At 43.7% G+C, this 22052-nt stretch overlaps 1 protein-coding gene across 2 annotated transcripts in view; it reads right to left on the bottom strand.

Annotated features, from left to right (window-relative positions):
• RAB11FIP4 (RAB11 family interacting protein 4) overlaps positions 1–22052 on the bottom strand; it is a 125053-nt gene that overhangs the window by 80911 nt on the left and 22090 nt on the right. The window lies entirely within an intron of this gene.

Raw genomic sequence — 22052 nt, 5'->3', positions numbered from 1 at the left:
TCTGGTGCTGACTAAGGCACATGCTCCGACCAAAAGTTCTGCAGCTGGGAGAAAGCTGCATCACAAGAGCTTAAATGAATGAATCTGTGACCTAGCCTCTCATCTTAGAGCAGGGTGCCAACAGAACCTCCTTCCCTAGGAGCCCTTGCTGTCTATGCAGCTCATAGGGACTTAAATCGCTAGTGATCTCAGTCCCTCTTATCAAAAGTTATTCATGTGATAATACAGAGAATGGTTCTGTTCAGTACACTATGCAAACAAGCAATATGCTTATTGCTTATAATCTCATCTTCAATGTTTAGCCTTTCTCATCACTACTCACCGTAAAATGAGATTACACTGAATTTAAACACAGCCACCAAATTGGCGTTTGCCCTAAAGAAGGTCTGGCAGATTTTTCAGGAGGGTTTTGGGGAAGAAGGATAAAAGCATCTAGACAGGAAAGGCTGTTGTGTGTTGTACTGTCTAGAATAAAATAATAGAGAAACAAGTAGGTGAAGAAGAATAAGGAGAGAGGCAGAACAGTCTGGGTAGATGGGCACAGTGCTGGGACACCTCAGCTGGCTGTTCTCCTCTCTGTGATAAATATGCTGCATGACATTGTATAAGCCCTCTCATGTCCCTCTGCCTTTGCCTGTTGTACCTAGCAGCTACCCTCACCGAGGCAAAGGCAGCCTCTTGCTGCTTGTAGGCAAGCTCAGAGTCAGCTGCAGCACAATTCTGACCTTGATCTGGGCCCTTCAGACACCGTGGAGTATAAACAAGATGAGTGTAGGAGGCAAGGACAGCAGGCATGTAGGATGATGCACAATCCTGGTGACTACAATGTGAGCTCGTATATGTCAGTCTGAGCAGCAACAAAAGCCCAGCTGGAAAGATATGCAGCAAATGAATCCAGATGACCCAGTTTCTCAATTTTATGGTTGTTTTTTTTGTTTGGTTGGTTTTTTTACACACTAGCAAAACCTTAGCAGTTTCTTAAAGCCCTGCAGATACTGCAGTAATGTGTGTGCATGGCACTTCTCCCTTCAGATTCTCTCAGTGCTTCTAAATTCTCTCTATTCCAATAAATGCCATTATCACCCAAAGGCCTCATTTAGTACAAGCAAATCTGGATGAGAAAATGACAAAATTTTTACTCACAAGCAAAATTCTATGTTGAATGAGAAAGGAACAATTTGATCCTGAAATTGCATCCTTTCCCCTCTCCTTTGCTTAGGGAAGAAAAAATCATCTCATGTAGGCAGGGCCAATAAGGAGCTGTATGATGAGTTCAGAGCCCATGACAAGTTAGAAATCCTTTTAAAACTTCCTTATTGCAGAAGGCTTCAACAACTCAAGTCCTGCCAGCCAGGCAGCAGAGCCCAGCTGTCAGCTATTGTGTGGCTTGTGATCAAATTCCTACATCTGGATCACAAGCGATTACTGTAGCCCTGCTAATTTATAGCAGCAGGAGACATGTTTCTGTTTCCAAAACATAGCCACTTCACCTGAAACTGTAGTGTGCATTTAATGCATACAGGACTAGCTGGAAACCCTTACTGAAACCAATTAACTAGAGACATGCTTGATACAGGAAAGCTGGGTCTCTGTTATCCCTGCTCACCTTCACAAACAACATAGATCTTACAGAAAGATGAAGCGGTGGCACAAATTCCTTTCTTCAAACTTTTTTTGGGTGCATTCAAAACAGTATAACCAAACAGGCTGTTGAACTGCAAGATTTTACAGCTGAAAGTCTTCCTGACCACTGTAGTAGCTTAAATAAGTGGCAGATGTGTCAGCTGGCATAACTTAGCTTGGCTCTGAAGGCTTTAATGAAGACCTTGGTGTGGCCAGTAGCTGAGCAACTGTGCTCCCACAGATGCAGCGACAAAATCTAATCAGACACCAGTCCTCTAGGTTACAAGATCAGCCTGTAACTCTCTTTGACAATGGCAAGCTCCCATCGTTGTAATGCAAGTAAATACTATTTCAGATGCTTGCAGGGTTGCTTTAGAGAATCCTATTTCCTGTAGGTCTTTTGCTAAAAGGCAACAAATTGTGTTTTAGGTTTTAATGTACAGATTCCTGCAGCCAGCTGGGAAGCCTCTACACTATTTAATATTGTGCTATAACACAGTAGTGTCACTGGGTGTTCCCAGTGAATCTGCACATTAAGTTTATTTCTCAAAGTTGATCCAATGATTTTAGTCTACCAGTTGCTCAGCTACATACAATTACATTTTTTAGTCAAATTAAACAAGATGTTATATACCTGGGTGTATGCATTATGGAGGAACAAAGAATACATTCACATTTAGGTCTAAGCAATATCTTAACAGTAAATGAAATTATCACTTGAGCAAAGTGCTTCAGTCTCCAGTTTCCCCTAAATCTAATTTTGCAGGTTTTCAATTAGATTTTATAACACAAATAACTGACATCAGTGCAGGAGATGATGAAGAACTTGCAGAACAGCCTGATGGAATTTATGCCGCTAGTGCTCACATCTTCAGCCAGGGCTCATCATCACAGTTCCCTGCACAGGTCAGAGACAACAAGGATTTGATCAGCTGTTGGATACTTGCATACAGTTTGTGCATTAATATATACACATGCATTGTACATCAATTCCTGCATATCTGCACAAACTTTCGAGCCTGTAGCGCACTTGATCATGCATTTTTGCCAGTAGCTTTCTGGGATAAGGCAAAAGCTCTTCCTTGTTAATTCCAGACTGAAGGCATTACTTAAAATTAAGCTGTTTCAAGCTTTGGCCAAATAAACTCTGCCATCACAGCTACCCCTAAATCTTCTCTGCCGTCTGTACTGTGTCAACCATTTTTCTGCTTCACTTTGTAGAGAAATAATGTCCTATCTTCCTCCTTCTCAGAACGGGTTGGCTCCCAGCAATTAATCAGAAGTTGTAATGCTTATTTATTGTCTTGGGAAACGTTAAGGGATTGTCAGCCAAACTGCCATGCTGCATGACATCGAAGCCTTTTTTGCAGTCAACAACCCCCTGGGCTTACAGCTACAGTAGTTTGCTAGCAAACGAGAAAGCAGCGGCCTTTCAGGCCCATTAATGGAATGGGCAATGCAGCCTGTTTTTGCACATGTGGAATACACAGGCTGCACCGGTCCTGAGCACAGTCAGGTCCTGAGCCCCCTGCATCTCTAGGCATTGCTGGGCTCTGCCTCTTCTGCTGACCCCATTGCAAGGGCCACAGGACTGCAAAACCAACTGCTGCCAAAATTCAGTGCTGAAATGACCATGTGATTGTTGTGATACCTACAGGCAGCATAAAGAATAGACCATATGCTCCAGAGCTTAACATCGTAAGCCATCATGATGAGCTAGAGACAGTGTTTTGGGCTGGGGATAGACACTTTTTCCTGCATTGCTGCACAGAGCAGTCCCCCACCATATGGGACAGCACAAGTAAGGCCTGGATTGCAAACTAGTTCTTAATTGTAGGAAGAGGACAAGGACAGAAAAAATTAACTGCAGATTTAATAATCTAGCTGGTTCTTTTGGCAGCTGCAACGGTCTAATGGACCCTTCGGTAGACATCCAATAGTCTCAAAAACAAGACATGAAAAATTTTTGCTTTGGGAAACAACCAGAGAAAGCCAAACCCTCTGTCCCTGTTGTTTAACTTGCTTGGATGAATGGGTGATTATCCTTTCAATGCAAACATATTTCTCCGCTGTAACAACAGGTCGCTTCAGCCAAACCATTAGCCTCCTCTCAGTTGGGTTTCCCAGCTATACTGACTGCACTGCAAAGAGATGTTTGCCCCCTGCTGCTTCCTGACACATAAGAGTAGGCTGGAACATTTTAAAGAGTCTCTACAATGAAAATAAAGGGACAAGGTTCAGTGTGAAGACACAATTTTGAAATCAAAACTGACCAAGGCAGAGATGCATATTACTGAGCAGGAATTAGCTGTACAAAGCAATGGATGATGAAGTGAGGTAGAGTATTCTTCCACCAGAGAGGCTCTGGTTCAAAATACAAATTCTGGATGCAACACAGTGGTGAACGGCTCAGGCTTTGTGGCACACACTTTGTAGGTGCACAGGATGTCTTAGGTCAGGAATGACGAAGGGCAGGATTCTCAGCTCTAAGGCTATGAGTAAATGATTTACAACCCAGCTCTATACAGTGACTGAACACAACGAACAGAGTCTCAGTAGGAAATCTGCCATGCTAAACCCAGGAAAGAAGTATGGGCAGTAACTGAGTCAAAAGGCTCAGCACTTCGACACCTAGGCTGCTGCAGAGCCAGCTGCTGGCTGCCAGAGTCGGTAACACAGCTGAGTCCAGATGCAGGAGGAGAGTAGAGGTGAAATCCTGGTGTCATCAAAGCTAGGGCAGAAACCCCCAGTCAGCCCAGGCATTGCTCTAAAATTTACCTACAAGGGTTTTAAATCCAGTATGCACTGGGCTATTTTTGTGCCCACAGATAGTCAGCTGTGCTGTCCTTTGCTCATTTCCTTCAACAGGGGTTTCAGATGGTGTCCTGCCACACAACCCTGAAGTCTAAAGTTTTCAGAAGACCTGGTGTTTGTACTGAATTCAAAGTGTCCTAAAAATTACAACGGAAGGAAGGATTTTTCCTTTGAACTCCAGCTAGTCATTTTGTTTTAACTCTTACAAGAGGACTGAAGCAGGCAGAGACAGTGAGCTTGCTGAAATACTATAACCTTTGTGAGTTTGGTGCAATTTGGGTATGAGGAAAATATTTGGATTTTGGCAAAGTCACCCAGCTCAGGAAATGTGTTTCCTCAGTTTCTTCAGCCCAAAGTTTCTTACTATGTTAGCTAGAGGCACCCCTAACTATGTTGGGGGCAGCTTTGACTTTACTGCAGAAGAGAACATTCCATTTCCCAGCTCTGCTTCACTGAAGGTGTGAAAGGTCCCCTCCTATCTCCTACATCCACACGAAAGCACCAGCTATGGGGACAGACCCAGCTTTCACTGCAGAAAGGAAATCCGGAGTGCCTTGTAAAGAGCCCTCTGTAGCCATACTGCCTGGGACAGAATGCACACCTAAACTGAAGCCAAGGATGCAAACCAAGAACCTGTGACTAACTCAGACACTGCTTGAAACAGAGCAAGGAACCAGTCACAGGCACATACCAAGCTGTGCAGGGGAGTGAAGTCACTGCAATCTGCTGCTCTAACTAGAGGCAAGGGGAACAGTTATTAGCCTTTCCTCAAGCTAATTCCCTTCCCAGCGTCACTGAACACACCTGCTGTCCCAGGACTCGCAGTACCTCGGAGTACGACCACACGCTCTACGTGACCAGGCATCTGAATGGCTGTTAAGAGAAGGCAAAGGATTTTTGTAGCAGAGGGAGGAAGAGGAGAGAGGAGAACAGGTCACTGACAAACCTCAGAAGAGATTTATTGAAACTGATCTTTTCTCGCAAGTGAGCTCAATACAGGGGCACCCCCAGCCAAAGAACCCTCTCAGGACTCCTTGCCAGCTCTCATACCAGCGCTGCCAAAACAACTAGGCATTTTTTTCCAGTAAAGATTTTCTGACTGGAACTAAGTCTTGCTTCCACTTCCAGGCAAGAAGAAACTCAGACCTCTACTGACCTCACTTAATTTTCTTCAACAACTGACCAGCACAGAAGAGATTTTGTTAACACAAAGAAAATTTGTTAGATTTAGATGTAATTGAGTTCTGAGGGACCCTACACTGGCTCCATCCACTGAAATCTTACAGCAGGATCCAAGTCATAGCCAGAAATGCAATTTGAAATAAACAACTCATCTCAGCAGTTCACCTTCATACTGCAGGAGTCTGTGACCACGTCTCACCCTGAAGTGCGAGCAGGGAACACCTGGGAGCTGTGAGAATGGCAAGACAAGCACTTGCAGGAAAGGGCAGGCTGTGCTGTGGCAGCAACATTTGGGCAGGATCTCCTGAAGTAGCATTTGTGAGAAATCTCAAAAAACAGCAAAAGGAGATTAAATATGTAAATGCTTCAGGGTGGAATTAGAGAGGTTCCCACATGATTTATACAGCAGGCAGCAAAACTCCACTCACCCTTATTTTAACAGACGGGCCTTTTCCACATTTGGGGAAGGGGTGTAAGTTTACACTCCACAGTATGAAATGCAGAAGCAGGACTTGTGTCAGCTGAGCAGTGTCAAGCAATGCAGCCACCATGTGTGCTGAGACCCACCTCTGGCTCTTTAACTAGCCCCCATGTTCAGACCTTTTTAGCATCCATATGGTCCAGGACCTTAGAGCTCTTCAGTGTCCTCTTCAGTAAGTCACCCTCACTGTTGCACAGGGCTGTTTGTTTCCTCCCTCTGTCCCAGTCTAGGGCCTTGAATAACAAAGCATGAGGGACTTCTGCTGCTGTGGCTCGGTAATTCCTTGCTACTCAAAAAGTGCCACCCTCCTCTCCCCCAGCCTGCTTTCCCTTTCTCTGCAGGTCCTGGTCCTCCACTGCTTTGCTCTGCGGCTGGTCACAGCCATCTAGACACCAGCAATTTTTCACCTTGCCTCCTTACAGACAACACTAGGCTTTGCTGTTTCCTTGCTTATATAAACCTCCTAAATGATGAATCTAGCTATTAATTAGTTCCCTCTAAAGGGCTACTAATAAAAACAACCTGCCATATCAGAGATGCGCAGGCTAATGGGTGCTCAGGAGACCAATTAGTGCAGGATACCAGTGTCTCTATTGGGATTTGGTAGGATTGGTCCTTCCCTGAAGCTATTTGGTGTTTGCATCCACAGACTGGAAGTAAATATAAAACCATGATGATGAAATTTGGAGATGACAGGCTGATAAATAACAACAATGCAGACAGCCTCACACTCCGCTGGATAGCTTTGTCGGTGAAGCCCATACAGAGTAAGATGTAAGCACCGTCAGGCAAGGTCACAAAACAGAGAAAAATACAAAAGAGAAGGAAAAGGAGTAACACATCTACAGAGAGGAGGACTGCCTTTTGATGAGTTGGGATTTATAGATGCAGGGGAGAGGAACGAGGCTTCTCTGTGATATCCTGGCAATTCTGGGAAAGGGAACAAGACGAGGGAAGTTATTTTACATAGCACTGGAGAAACCAATACTAACACAGTTGTGGTACCCACTTTCATAGGAGATGCTGAAATCCCAGACAGGTTGCAGACAACTGACAAAACATTCAGGTGCTGTGGAAATGCCTTATGTAACCAAACTTAAAGAGAGATTTCTCTGTTTAGTTTGGCAAAAGGGATACCAAGTGGTAATTTGTTACTAGGTATAAAGATTCCCGCAAGGAGGAAATTGCAGGTTCTAAAGGACTCTCTAGTCTAGCAGAGGAAAGACATAAAGAACCATTAGCTGTAAATTAGAACAAACTCAAATTAAAAACAAGGCGCAATTTTTTATCAGCATGGTTGTTTACCCATGGGAACTATAAAACAGAACTGGTCTGGAACTATAAAAGAAATTGGACTCCCTCATCTGAAGCCTTTTGAGAAGACAACAAGATATACCTGGAAGATTTACCTAGCCTAGATTAAATGGGTTAAAAGCTGTGCTGTTACCATTTCAGGATATCACACTAGATGATGTGATGCTGTCCCTGAACCTGACCCTAAAGCACACGAAGGACCACGTTCCTAGTCACACATGTAAGGCATGAAAGGCCAGCGTTTAGGAATCATGAGTTCAACAAACAGCCTGGCCACACCATTCAGTTCTGGCAGAGTGTATATTCTAAATAATTCATACTACTGAAAACAGCATAATGAATTTCCATCAGCTGCTGTCTGATCCCAAACCATGCAGGAACATACAGCATTGCTGGAAACAGTGGCTTGGAATTTGCTTTAAATTTTGATTTCAAGCATCAGTCATTGCCCCTTGGTGCTTTATCAACAGGCTTCAAGCCTGAAAGTTGGCTTGTCCGTAAGTTTACAGAAAACAGAAAGCATTGTTTTACTTTCTGCTTTAACTGGAGACACCCAATTTACCAGCTAGAAGGCAGATTTTGGGACTGTATCCTAAGTGACACATGCAAATTTGTCTTGGCCTTGACTTTGAGCAAATTCCTAAATCTGTCAAATCCATAGTCTACTAATGGCTCCAATGCAAAAAATCTGATTAAATTCAAGGAAGTCCACTCACTGACTTTCCTGGGTTTAGCATCAACACATGAAATTGCGTCCTCTTCCAAATATGAACTGGATCCATGGGGTCTTTGTCCAGTGAGAGAAAAATATCCACCAGCTACCCAGACGGAGAAAACATCCATGATGTGGCATTTTGCTGAGTGTGTGAAATGTATCAGTGAATTGTAAAGCCACAGGAAGAAAGAGGTTTGTTTCAGAGGCATTGCAGGTGGTTGAGTGCATTCAGAGGAAAAAGGGAAGCTCCTAGTGTTCATGTGTTATTAATGCCCTGCATAAGCATTACCTTGACTCAGGTGGGTGACAGATGGGGAATGCAGCTGAACTATGAAACAGGAATGGCAGAGCACTGCGGATCTGCAGCACACACGCAGGAGGTCAGCTGCTATCCTTCAGAAATGCAAGGACAGCAAGTGCTCTGCATCTGCTGAGCTGCACCTGCCCTCACCTGGTGGAGAAGCTTCGGAGCACTTTCCAGAAGTGACAAAGAGAAGAGGAGGGCTGTTAGCTGCCTCTTCTCAGCTCACGGGAGTGATGAGGGCAGGAGCTATGGGATTCATATCACAGCCTCCAGGGCAGGATGGTTTAACTGTCAGACTGGGAGATCCATGCTGCTGGGTAAAAAGATGGTATCCAGTGACCATGGGACTGTGGCATGGGGGTCAGAGCGACAAGTTTACCAGTAGCATCCTGTTACCAGCAAATGACATCATCTGCTTTGGGTTCCCCTTCTTTACCATGGCTATGGCAATACTTAAACCACATTAGAAGGGCACTATACAGGTGATGATACTGCAGACAGCAATGGAATCTGCGCCAAGCTGGTCCATGCTGGAAGTTTTTGGTTTTTTTACCCTGTCTCACTCACCCACTCTAGTCTGCCTTCTAATTTCTCAGCACTATGGTCTAGTGTCTGTCACATCATAATCCACCTTCTTGACCATACATGGAACATCAGATATGCTAATGATTTGGCATATTACTAAACTCTACTGTGTTGCAATGAAATTTGGCCCACTGGGCAGACCCTTATCATCACCTATGTTTTCTTATTCCATCAAATAGCATTTTATTATCTTCTGTCAGTAAAAGATTGAGCCATGCAGTACTGCACAGAGAGAACACATTAGGGATGGAGTTGTTTAAAATATTCTAATATGCAAATAAGCTATTAAGAGAACATAATACTCCATGAAGCCAAAAACAGAAATCCAGGGAGTGCCAAGAAAATTGATGCTATGACTTCTGTTCTCTATTAAGATCACTTGCATCTTTAATACAAATACAATACAAACCTAATTTGGAATAATAAAAAATACAATTTTTGCAATATTACAGACCCAGATTTTGTAGTTAATGTCCTTACAGTTAAGATTTCCAACCATAGCTGAGACCTTGAAGTTATTAGACCTAAGGAATCCCTTCTCTTACGCTGGCTAACCTCTCTGCTTACAGGACAAAACATTTTATAACCACAGAGAGTCACCAATAAACTTTGAAACAGAGTGCACATGAATAGCTCTGAGTCTGACCACACCCAAGAAAGGATCACTGCCTTGAATCAAGAAGTTTTCAGAACTTCCTCAGAGAACACATCCCAAAGAGATTGTTCACAGCTACAGAAACTACTTTCCCCCATCCTATCTGCAAACCAGAGACCACCACAATCCTGGTGAGTTTTCCGTCTGCACCTTTGGATGCATCAGTTGCTTATACAGACAATACCAGTAGAACAGTATTTCTCATTTATTTTATCCCTCCTAATGTAATATAGCAGCTGACAATGAGCAAGCACTGGAATCATAAGACCAACATCCCTCTACAGATTCCCCCACCTTCCATGATCCCATATGTGAGAACCTCTCATTTAAAGTTACTTGAACAGAGCTGATTTGAACAGGATTCCGTTTCCCTCCTTCCCACTGATGCTGTGTTGCAAAACAAGACATTTGGCTGGGCCCACCTTACAACAGTCTATGGGGAATCCCACACAGTCTGGAATACCATGGGAACAGAGAGCAAGACTAAAAATATGCCAAAGCCATCTGTTCACTCTACAGTGATTTTTTTGGTGTTACTCTGGAAACAAAGGGTTAACATGTTGAACTGTTTTCCTAAAACCACTAATTCACTCCTTGCTAAAATAAGCAGGACTGCATTAACACCATCTCCTTCACTTTTACCAGAACTAAAACCAAGGTTTCCTGGAGAACAAGTCTGTTAGCAAAAGCTGTGAGGAGCTGAAATGAAGCACAGCCCATTATCGTCTCGTTCATTAGCGTAAGTCAAATATAGCATAAAATAGTCAGATCTCAAGAGACGCAGTAGGCAATTGGTCATGCCAGTGCAGCATACTTTGCCTTTAAACAACAGAGGAGGAAAATGTTTGGGGAACATCAGGCTTATCTACAAGTGATACAGCATGGATTCACTTTCAGAGAAAATACTCTTCCTCTCTGCAGACTGTGGTATGTGAGATCTTTCTCGTAAGTACATAAAGGGAACTTACAGAGAATAATGGCTTTCATGGCTTCCAGTTGTGAGACATCAGCCAGATGGGATCTACTCCAGGAATAATTTTCATTTTTTGAAGTAAAACTGGAGAGAAAGGTGGGGCCAGCTGGTGAGTGCCAGTTCATCAGCCAACACTTTCTGAGTGCCTTCCTTGCTGACGCATCTGCAGTCACATTGTAATTGAGGTGTTATTATATGCAAAGAACAAACAAAATACCAAAGACCAGCAGGAGGAGGCTGAAGAGGGTGAGGAGAACAGAGCAAATCTGAACCATGACTGGTAGGTAGGTCACAGCACGCAGCTCAGACATCCCCTACACCTGTGAAAACACAGTCCCCAAAGCCAAACAGAAGCTGCAGAAGATTCACCAGACCAGAGCCTAAAGCTTGTGCTACAAGTGTGCTCCAGGCTTGTGCTGAAATCCAGGCAGTGACTTCAGACTGCACAGCTTATGCAAAATCAGAACAAGACACTTTTCTGCCAGCCATATGATGGCACTTCATTTGTTCATCTCTGATTCACAGGTCATAAACACAGCTAAGTGCAACGGCAGACTCCTGACATACGGTATCACTCAGTTTTGTCAGCAACATCCTTACAGGTTGGATCTCTAGCCTCAAAGATACAAAGCAAGTGTTACACTTAGCCACTTCTTCTGACCGTGTGTTTCATTGTTACTTTCCTTAATGCATAAAACTAACCAAACAATATGCAACCAAAACACAGCACTGTGTTTCACACATCTACTTTCAAAACAATATAGATTGAGGTCTGAGAGCCAGCCAGAGACCTGCCCAGGGGCCTGCCCAGGGCAGCACAATTTGGCCATCTTCAGGTCTCTGTCAGCCTGGTCTCCTGAAAGCAGTTTTGAAGCCAGCTGTAAAAAGGGAATGTGCTTGGCTTTTGGCATGCTCACAGATACAGAGGATGAAATGTAGGTCTTGAGATCTGATCTCAAATGCAAACGCCTGAGCAGCAGTCCTGAAATTAAATTGAATGAAAGAAATTTCATGGCAAATTAATGCTTTGACACAAGTCCTGGGAGGAATGAGGATTGGATGAATCCAGCACAGGGAGACACACATTAGTTAGGATGACAAACATCAGGCAGAAAGTTATGATTAAAGGAACAAGCTTCCACTTAGTTGGAGAAAGATGCTTAACCTTTCAAAAAAGTGTGGCTGGGAGATAATGTCCTTCCCCAAAGAAACAAAGGAGGAAATGTGCAGTAAGTACCACCCGCTATGGTGGGATAATTACCAAGTCTGAAATGACGTTTACAGGTCTGAATAGCAGCTGACTCCTCTGACGTCAAGACAAGGGAAGCCCAGATAAGCAGGCTGTGACAGCAGTGGCAGAGCACAAGTCAAGACTGCTAATGCTGAGAGGATAGCAACAAACCCCACCGAGAGCAAAGCTACCAGGGGCTGAAGGAAGGACAGAATCCTTGTTGCATCAGCTTGCACAGGCAGACAGATTCCTGACCATAGTACTCATACAGTCAGCAGTGTTAATCTTTTCCAATTCCCCTCTGCAACTGCCAGCTCCAGGCAATGTAACAGCTCAGAAGCCCCCTCATACCTCCCGTTCCCATGTCATGGACAATTCCCCCATACAGAAATGCATCATTCAAACTGCAAAGGAGGAAATTTTCACTGTATAAAATCACACATAGAAATCCACATTGCTCTTTGATCTACACTGGGAAAGACATTAGAAGGAAAGATAATTAGTCGGCATTTCTGTGTATAAAAGGGATAGATTAAATACAAAGCCTGTGTGCACAGAAAACGCATGCTCTTTCCAGCCTTAGAAGCTGTACAATGCTTCATGTTACAGTACTTCCTATACTCTGCATCCTTATTAACTATTACAGTCTGGTTCATATTAGTACTTCTTAACGGTTAGAATGCTGAATGGAAGCAAGATCCAAAGCCTAATACAAAAAGAAGGGAAATAAAGGTGCACATCTACAATGGAATTGTACTTTTGTGTTTTAGAAGTGTGCCCAATTCAATGGTTCTCAATTAGTATTGATATCATAAGAATCTCAGTGAGGGACTGGACCCAGTATTCTCAGCTCTCTCTACACACTATTGAAAAGATAGTATCTGACGCAAAGGTAATTTTCTCTGCTGGCATGTGATTTTACCTTCTTATCCAGAAAGAGATGGACTGTAAAGAGTGCTGGACCCAGGGACTATGCAGGAACAGCAGATTTTGAAACAGACCTACTCTCCTGAGCAGAAATATGATCTGGACTATGGCATCACTGCGTATGGAATCAGGGTATTTGTGTGCATGTGTGCCCCTGTCAATGTGCTCTGCACCTCGGTCAGTGTGCACCAGGTGTGCTGTCCCTGGCGTCACACCACAGAGGACACCAGCTGGCTTCTTGCTTTTCAGCTGAACAGAAACATCAGCCCATCTAACTTTCCTCTTGTACACAATGGACCAATCCCTACAACAGAACAAATAACAAACATAACAATACAGCACTTCATGAGCCAGAGGTTCAGCTGGTACTCACTAGCCCTGTGCTTACACAACTCTGGTCTACACCAGGAAAGGTAAGAGTGGTTCTGTGATGACTTCCATCAGCTGAAAAATCACATCTCACAGGCTCAGGTAACCAGGTCACTCTTTCCAGTCCAGCTGTCAATCAAGACAATTGTCATCAGAGAGGTGTTTCTGTCCACCTGTACATGGGACTGTGACTGTTCCTGCCTGTATGTGCAGCATGGAAGTCCACAGGGCTGTTCCTGTTGTATGAAATTGTTTCCTTCTAAAGCCTTTTAAGAAATTACTGTTTTGGTCTTGCTTGTTTCTACTACTGCCTTTTTCAACCAGCTTTTAATAGGGGTGTAGCTTCCATATTCTGTCAACGTGTATATATTTGTCATCTCTTGGTGGTATATGTTGATTTATTTTTTTATATCTGTTCATGCTTTGTGTATCAGTATGTGAATTCATTTTTCCCCACATTAAAACCAAACCAAACAGCCTGACCAAAAAAGTTGTAATTTTGATTTTTCCAGCTACTATACATTCCCCATAGGTATTACGACTACAAACCACCAAAGAGTCCCAGACAGTGAAAATGAATTGCCTGGAAAGTGAAACCAACTAATTCATTGTAAAACAGCATAGGCACTGTTTACAGTGAATCAGGAGAGCTTTTCCTGAGACAGGCCCCCAGAAATAAGGTAAGATTGGTCAGTGGAGCTCAAATTATCTCTGCTGTAGAACATCTCCTACCCACTGCCAATCAGACTATGTGCAGTTCTGCTTTGGAGCATCTATACAAGAGGAGAATGGACTAGTTTATCCTTTTCACCGTACCTCACTCCAATTCCATGTATAATACATACACTAAAACATTATTTCTAAACTAGCTGAGTCCCTTTAAAAATCAGTAGGCGCATACACCCGCCGCTTGGCCCTTCGGTTCACAGGCTCTTCTTTGTTTCACAGTTAGCAGTTCAAACACTCTTGACAATTTATTGATCCCCGGTGAAATTCCTGAATAGGCAAAAACTGATTACAGTGTATTTGCCAGACCTTCCACAGCGCAATTTCTCTCAAATACTCAAGAGCTGCTGCTGCTGCTGCCTTCTTTCAACCTGCCAAAACTGTGCTTGTATCTATTTTCCTCCAACATAAAGATGTCTTGTAGGAGTTACAACCAAGAGGTGAGAGAATGCAGAAATCACAATAGATTTATACTGCAATGCCCTCACTGAACTACATTTCACTGCAGTGTTGGATCTGAGAAGCCAGTCCACCGCTAATAGCTAGACACGTACCAGCCACAAGAAACCACAGGTTACTCTTCATGGCATTTCCACGGGCACAGATTCTGATGTCCGTTATCTGCAAATGCTCAGAAGATACTTGTTACAGTAGCAAGGATGTAATTTACCCTTTAGTGACAAGGCTCAGCAAAGCCCTGTAGCAAAGGTAGATGTATGAAATATGAAGTGGGATGCTGAGAACCTGGAAGGGAAAAAAGGAGCCTTCTCAGAACACCTTTCACTGGATCAGATCATTAAAGGAATCCTCACTGGGCAGTGTGTAGTTGGTTTCCTCACCATGAAGTAAAGTAGATAGTTTCATTGTTTGTAACCATCTTGAGTTAAACAGCTGGATGTTTTTACATCTGCGTAGCAACGGCAGTCTCTATCTGACACTGCTGACTGTGGCCTGGCATATGAGGGCTCCCCACAGAGAGGGCTGATGTTCTGATTCTGCCTGACATGCTCATGGACTGGGTGCCTTTTCTTACATATTTTCTTAAAACCTCTCTACCAAGTCTCTGACTCTGGGAGGTGAGGAACCTCAGGGCTGCAGTTTGGTCAAGATATAAGGGGAAATGCCAAAGGAAAAATAAGCTGGTGCCAAAACACACTGCTGGTGCCTCAGTAAGAGCAGGGAGGCACTCCTATCCCACTGCAGTACCTCACCCTGCAGTCCAACCTGCTGAATAGCCAGCAGCTGCCATATCTCTTAATCGTACTCATTTGGACAGGATCCAACCACTTTTTGTAAGAGTAGGAATACAACCTTGTGGGCAAGGTGTACAGATATTACAGAGATGGGCATCCTGCCAGCACTGACTCTTGGATGGACCAGAGACAAACACAATGTCCTGGACAAACTGCACCGTGTCTCCCACCAGCTGGACAGTTCTCTGCGGTTCTCTGTGTAACTGCGGTGGGTTGGAGCTGCACAGCCTACCAAATGAGTGGGATGTGGAAGTGGTCCTGGAGATGCTTCGTGGTGTTCTCGGAGCGACTTGGATGAAAGGTGATCTAGAACAAGGCAATTGCCATTCAAGTACATATATCTAAGTTGACCCACAATGAAATGTTGCACCTGATGACAGGTTAGCCTTGCTGTTCTTTCACATTTCTCACAATACAGACTGATGCATTTCTATTAAATGACCAAGGGCTGCTCAGGTAGGGAAGCAGTGAGGAGGGTACAGAGGTAGTGAGGCAGCCATAGAGCCATCAAATCATTAAAAGCTCACATCACACCAGACAGGGTTAAGAAGGGGAGGGAATTAGATAGGAGGGGGAAACAGGTCCCTTAGCACCATACTAAACCTGACCTTGAACAAAGCCAGAAGCTACGGACTTGATGCAGGAACCACTTGTACTTTATTATACAATGAAAGTCATGCTAGAAGAACTTAATTGCCATAAAATCTATAAATCACCAAAACCGCAGGGAGGAATTTAACTCTGAAAAGTGCTTTTGCAATAAATGTCTAAACCTTGGCAAACAACATTTAGCACCTTATTTGAGAGATTGTGGAAGGTGTTGTTATGATGTGGGACTTAGATCAAACTTGTCTCATACCAGGACTTTAACCTTCCCCTGACAGATATCACTTTCCAGTGGCCACCCTCATTCAGATATGGTCCAGCACTCAGGACTCCTTATACTACAGGACATCCTGCACCTTCACTGGTCCAGAACAAATCTCTTTACAGCCAGGTTTGTCAAAGCCTCATTAGGATGGACCAGTAGAAAAGCGAAGTGTTGAGAATTACAAACAGGCACCTGATTTGAACCTTCATACTTGCTGGTCTCAGCAGCTATGCATTTTTGCCCAATGAACTCCTGGTTTTGGACTGTCTATCATCCTAGGGTCCAGAAATACTGGTACAGGCTCTTGTTCCAGACCTGCATACAAAGGGTATCTTTCCACACATCTCATGAAACAGGAGTTCATCACCCCCATGGTTTTGCAGATTTAGATGGGATGAGGAGCCACAGAACAGGACATATTACTTCTTGCCCAGAGTTTACAAAATGGTTTTGCTCTTCACTGTAATAGGAATCCCTCTTTAAAGGGACCATCAAGAAAGCCTTGCAAATGCCTCTCAAAACCCAGTGACCAAACCAGAGCCTGCCCAATATACTCTGCAGATATCTTTGGTCTCCTGCTGAACCCTCCCTGCATACAGGGAGGCTCCATGCCACTTTGGAACAGCATCAGCACAGCTCTTTCATGTAGTTTGCATCCAGCAATGAGATCAGGGGAAGCACCAATGATCCACAAAAGGGAATATTTCGTCACTAATAAAAAAGGGCACCATCTATCTGGCCAGCAGTCAGAGAGCCATGAGCTGGCAACGGAGACAATTCCCCTGCTCCAGGGAGTTTTGTACCCTGATGATAAACTCTTGTGGCTAAATTGCTTCTGGTTCCCATTGTGTGTCTCACTGCTCCCTATTTACAGTGCTGCACTGGTGAGAATTATGGAAAGCTGCAGTAACTGAATTACTGCCACACTTGCAGATAAAAATGGCAATGCTTTTTAAAGGCTGCTGCCCTAGCACATGCTTTGTCTTGGATTAATATGAACAAATAAATAATTAAACAAAAGAAGAATCTTAGAGCATAGTGCACATTGAATGGTGCACCACTGAATGGTAGGTAGCATCAGCACCAGCCAGAGGTCAAACTTCATGCCAAAGAAACAGAAGGTAACATTTGTACAAAGGGAAGAAATATTAGAAGGTAATGGTTGTGTCCTTGGTACTATCAATTTTATGGAATGTGTGTGAACAAAGGACTCTGGAAGATGAATGGCAAGTGCTGAGTTCAAGGGAAGCTGCAGAGTTTTACTCTGAAAGCCTTCCACCAATGAACCTCAGCCTAAAACTGCACAAAACCGAAGGCTCATTGTAGGCCTGCTCACTGGGGAGGATGCCACGGGTTGGGAACTAAGCAAGTGCTGCCCACCTCACCAGCACCTTCAGTGTCAGCACCAGAGGAAGACAGCCAAGCCTCCTATGGGTTAAGAGATTCCCAACCAAGCCTTCGCTGCCCTGCTGGGTGGCACTACAGCATACCACCCATATTTCAGGGACTATCATGAGTCCTGAGACACAGTGACAGGCAAACAGCCAGGATGGAGGCACAGTAACACAAATGTAACCCTGCGCAGGCCAGCTGTCACATGGGGCCAAAGCTCGAAGAAGTGAATAGGAACCTATCCATAGACCCGAATACCTTCTGGTCAGCGTGCAGGATCAGCAGCAAGAATAAGCCAATTAATAGCAAGCCCTTTTCACCCTTGGTCAAGCTTCTCACAGTCAGCAGCATTCAGCAGGGGAAGTGAGACTTACCAAGGGATTTGACAGAGATCAGCAGCTTTATGGAGCTCTGCCAGAAGTTTTGCCATGTATCAGGAAGAAGCTGCAAACTGCAGGCTCACTTTTCCAGTGTCAGACTCCTGAAAAACTGTTTCTCTGTTAATGATTTTCTGTTGTTTCTCTTTGCACTGGAAAAAACTTTGCCTATAACATGGGATACTGTGTTACTAGGACATTTCCTTCCTGCACTAGCTCTTCAAGTGAATTTTACATTCTTGTATACTTCAACTTTCAGAGTAAGGTCTAGCCTTTCTCATCTGGTTTTCAAGCATTTTCCTGTGCCTGTATTCCAGGATCAATTACTCAGTTGATTCAAACAGGAAAGCCTATACTTGCTCTAAAAGACACTTGCTATGTGGGCTATTATCTTACTGGTCATATAATATAAATTTAGTGCTAATACAGCGTGCTGAATTAAAGCCTTGCAGACCAAAGCCTTAAGAGCATCTGTGAATCTGGTGCAGGCAATAGCCTTTCAAGGTGTGTCACCCTGGCCATTCAAACCTAACACAGCACCTCTAAGATGTAGTCTGACAGTTCATTTTATGCTTGGATACACTACATATTGACAGCAAAGGGAACCTGTGGCAACCACAGCTAGATCTGAGTTGCAGGCCAGTGCCTCAGACAGACTAGACAATCTGTCACTGCTTGAATAAATTATCTGCTCAGAGAAGAATATAATATGATGCTATTCACAAAAAATCACTCTTCCTGTTGTCCTTTCATGGTATTTTAAGCTGCATACACTGACTGCTCATCTGTGGAAGTCTGCAAACATAGCTGAGGCATTTACTGCCCCAGGGTCTTCCTTCTTTACCATTCAAAACCACATCAACACCAACAACTTCTTTCCAGAAGATACAAGAAGCATCACTCAAGTCCATAATGCCAGGAAGCGGCTCCTGGAGGGAAGGTGAGACTCTGAAGCTTTAAAAGCAAAGGGATGGGAAATAAAAATCGGGAGGGGAGAGGGATTTCCCTTCCTAAAAGACACAGTGACTCAAAGTGCAGTCAGATCTCATCTGCACTCGCAGTGCCTCTGTCTGCGTCAAGCAAGCATCCATACAGCAGGGTGCTCCAAGCTTCTTGAATCTGTTACACTGGAAAAATATCTCCAGAGAATAAGAGTTTTCTATACAATTCCTGATGTGTTTTTCTCTAGTCCATGCTGAACTTTACAACAACCTCTGTCATTTACAGAAACAGACTTTTTTTTTCCAGGATGCTGCTGTTGTCCTCACTAAAGCAAAACTCTCAAATTGCATATAAAACATCTAATGGCAAGGATGGAAAAAATCTGCTCCTTGTCTAAAAGGCCATGGTTTACCCTGGGTAGAAGCTGCTGGCCCTGCTCCAGAGTGAGCATAACTGGTATAAAGGGAACTCTGCCTGAATAAAGAGTTGCAGGCTGAACTCCTAGGGAAATCCAACTCAGGCTGTTTGAGTACATTAAAGGAGGTCAAATGTCAAGTAAATACTCAATTAAGCAAGGAGGGCAAGCAATTAGTAAGGCTAATTCTGTGCTGAAATGATCTGGATGGTACACACATACACACTCATCCCAGCACCTCCTTCCATGTAAAATAAGTCTCAGTTCTTGAAAAAGTAGCTCAGCTTTCAGCAGACCTGGGTTAAATTACAAACTCTGCCACAGACTCAGTGTTTTCGTCACGGATGGGTCATTAGTTTTGTGTCCACTCCCCAAACGCCCAGGACCTTGAAAATAAATACATACCAACTCAGACACTTAGACACTACAGCAGTGAATCCAAACCTGTGCGCATACGTAGCTTTGTATACATTAAAGTAAGTACTTGTGGCAATTATAGCACTCCAAGCACTTCTAAGAGGTCAAGGAAATGCTTCTCTGTCCCTAGATCTGTTCTTAAAATGGGTCCTGTGAGGGAGTCTCATTACTAAAAAATAAAATGTTATTCCACTTTAGGCACTGGAACAATACTACAGTGGGTAGCTGGCATGTATCACGGGCATATGAAAAGAAGCAAATGCCTTATGCAGTGTTATATAACACCCATTAGAAACTCCAAGCCTGGCTGGTTTGAACCTATTTGGCCTGCACTCTCATCTACTGCAACACAGCTCTGACATGCAGAGGTGGAGAGATTCTAAAAATAACCAGCGCAGGGAAAGAGACGGAGGGATGAGGAAGAAAATGTTTCTTTGGCCTGGCGGACAAATTGGAGAGCGGCTCACAACGCCCAAGGAACACTTCGTTCCAGGCCTGCTCTGTTAGCAACCCTGCACTCCCTAATGTCTCAGTGGCAGACCATTTATGGAGACTTAAGATGGCCTAAATATATACATAAGACATCCAAAGAGGGATTTTTTTCAGTCTGAGGACAGGCCAGAAATTGTCACAAATCAGCCAAAAGAGAGCTCTGACAGAAGACAAAATCTAGCTGTCAGTGAACTGATGTAGGACATCACCCTGACGCTAAGTCAAATATACATAGCTGCCTACTCAGAAACAGGAATCTAGCCCCCAGCCTGTTTAGCTAGAGGTCTCTTACATGAGCTGTAAAATTGGATTAAAAACAAAAACACACTCACATGTTGTGCTCTGCTTCCCCAGAAGAAACTGCTCTAGGGAAGCCAATGCAAAATCATATTCTGTGTGCAAGCTTTCCTCCTCTGCTGGATTGTTATCCCAGAGCTCAGATTTTAGTCACAGGGTCCTGTCACAAGTTTATGGCATGCTGGGAGAAATATTGTTCTTCCCTTCTTCCCACTCTCATTCTCAGTTAACTACAGCATATTCTAATTCTTGCACAATTGGTGCTGCATAAATGAAAAATGTTTCCCGTAAAGTACTAGGAAAAGTGATGAAAGCAATGTAATTGGCCTGTGTAGATTAATGGTCCCAGCACATACAGCACATTTTATACTAAGTCACAGAGCTAAGTTTATACAGTACCTGGGAACAATTTGCAAGCAGATGTAACAGCCAGATTTCATCTAACATTTTCAACTACCTCGTATTTTATCACTGACACTAACTTTAGGTTACTGCTGAGAGATGGGCAGATATGGCAAGCAAGAGATTAGGCATGAGATACCACTAAAGCTGGCACAGAGGTACTGCATCCCAAATCCTGTCCTTGCAAACTGAGCGTGTCCTGACAGAGCAAAGAACACAGAAAGAAGTTGGGCTAGTTGTGCAGATCTCCCCCACCCACTCACTAGAGTAGGACCTGAAACCAACCACAACACTCCCAACACTGTGTGCAATTATATCAGATGCAAGGTTTAACCGTTGGCTAGTTAGGATAAGAGCAAGGAAGAAAAACAAAAAATTTTACTTCTTTCCCTATAATCAAAGGTTTTCCCGGACTCCTTGTGTTGTTTTTCCCCTAGTGAAAGCACTCAGAGCTATGCTGGAGTAACAGAGGATAGACATACTGTAGCTCTCATAATTTTCAGTTGTCACCTCATCTGAAAGACAACCCAGAAAGGCTCCTGCTGTGTCAGATGTACAATTAACTTGTTCTTCTCTAGCAAGGGCACTGCATGCATGAAATGGTTTGCAGGCTTTTCTTTCTCCCAACAAACCATGACAAAGCTACCCTCTCAGTTCAAACCTGGGAACGGCTCTAACTGTTTTTACTTTAGTCTCAGTCCTTCAGTATTACTATCATTGATTTGTACAGAAAATCAGTTGTTTTCCTATAGCCTTAGACTACGGTTAGTGCTGCAGCAATAAGTGTCCTGCTCTGTGAATAGCTTTAACCCACATACCCAGGACCCAGGTAGACTGTGCAGGGTAAACTGCACTGTGCTTCTCCTGATACACGATATGTGGATGGTCCACTCAGATTCACAGGTCTCTGCAGTACTCCATTCACAAGAAAATATGTTCAAACACACATAGAAGCTTCAAATCATGCTGTCAGAAATGCTGGCATTACACAATTTAGTTCATCTCACCATGGCATACAATAAATATAGTTTGGCTTATATGATACAGCAAACACTATCTCTGCTCTTGCAGCTGATTGGACCTGTGCTGTCATTTCACAGGCTTCTGAAAAGCCCTTGTGAGCTTTGATCTCACTGGGTGTTCAACAGTGGCTCCCCAGAGTATTCCCCTGCACGGCAGATTAATTATCCAGAGTTATCCAAACCACTAGACCAACATCCACGGGCAGCATCTGGACTGTCCAATACAAGCTATATATCCTGTATATGGGCTCAGCTCTGATGTGGACTTTGCCC

This window comes from Phalacrocorax carbo, chromosome 16, assembly GCF_963921805.1.
Source record: "Phalacrocorax carbo chromosome 16, bPhaCar2.1, whole genome shotgun sequence".
Lineage (NCBI taxonomy): Eukaryota > Metazoa > Chordata > Aves > Suliformes > Phalacrocoracidae > Phalacrocorax > Phalacrocorax carbo.
The sequence above is the reverse complement of the archived record's forward strand: the minus strand, read 5'-3'. Positions and strand labels throughout refer to the sequence as shown.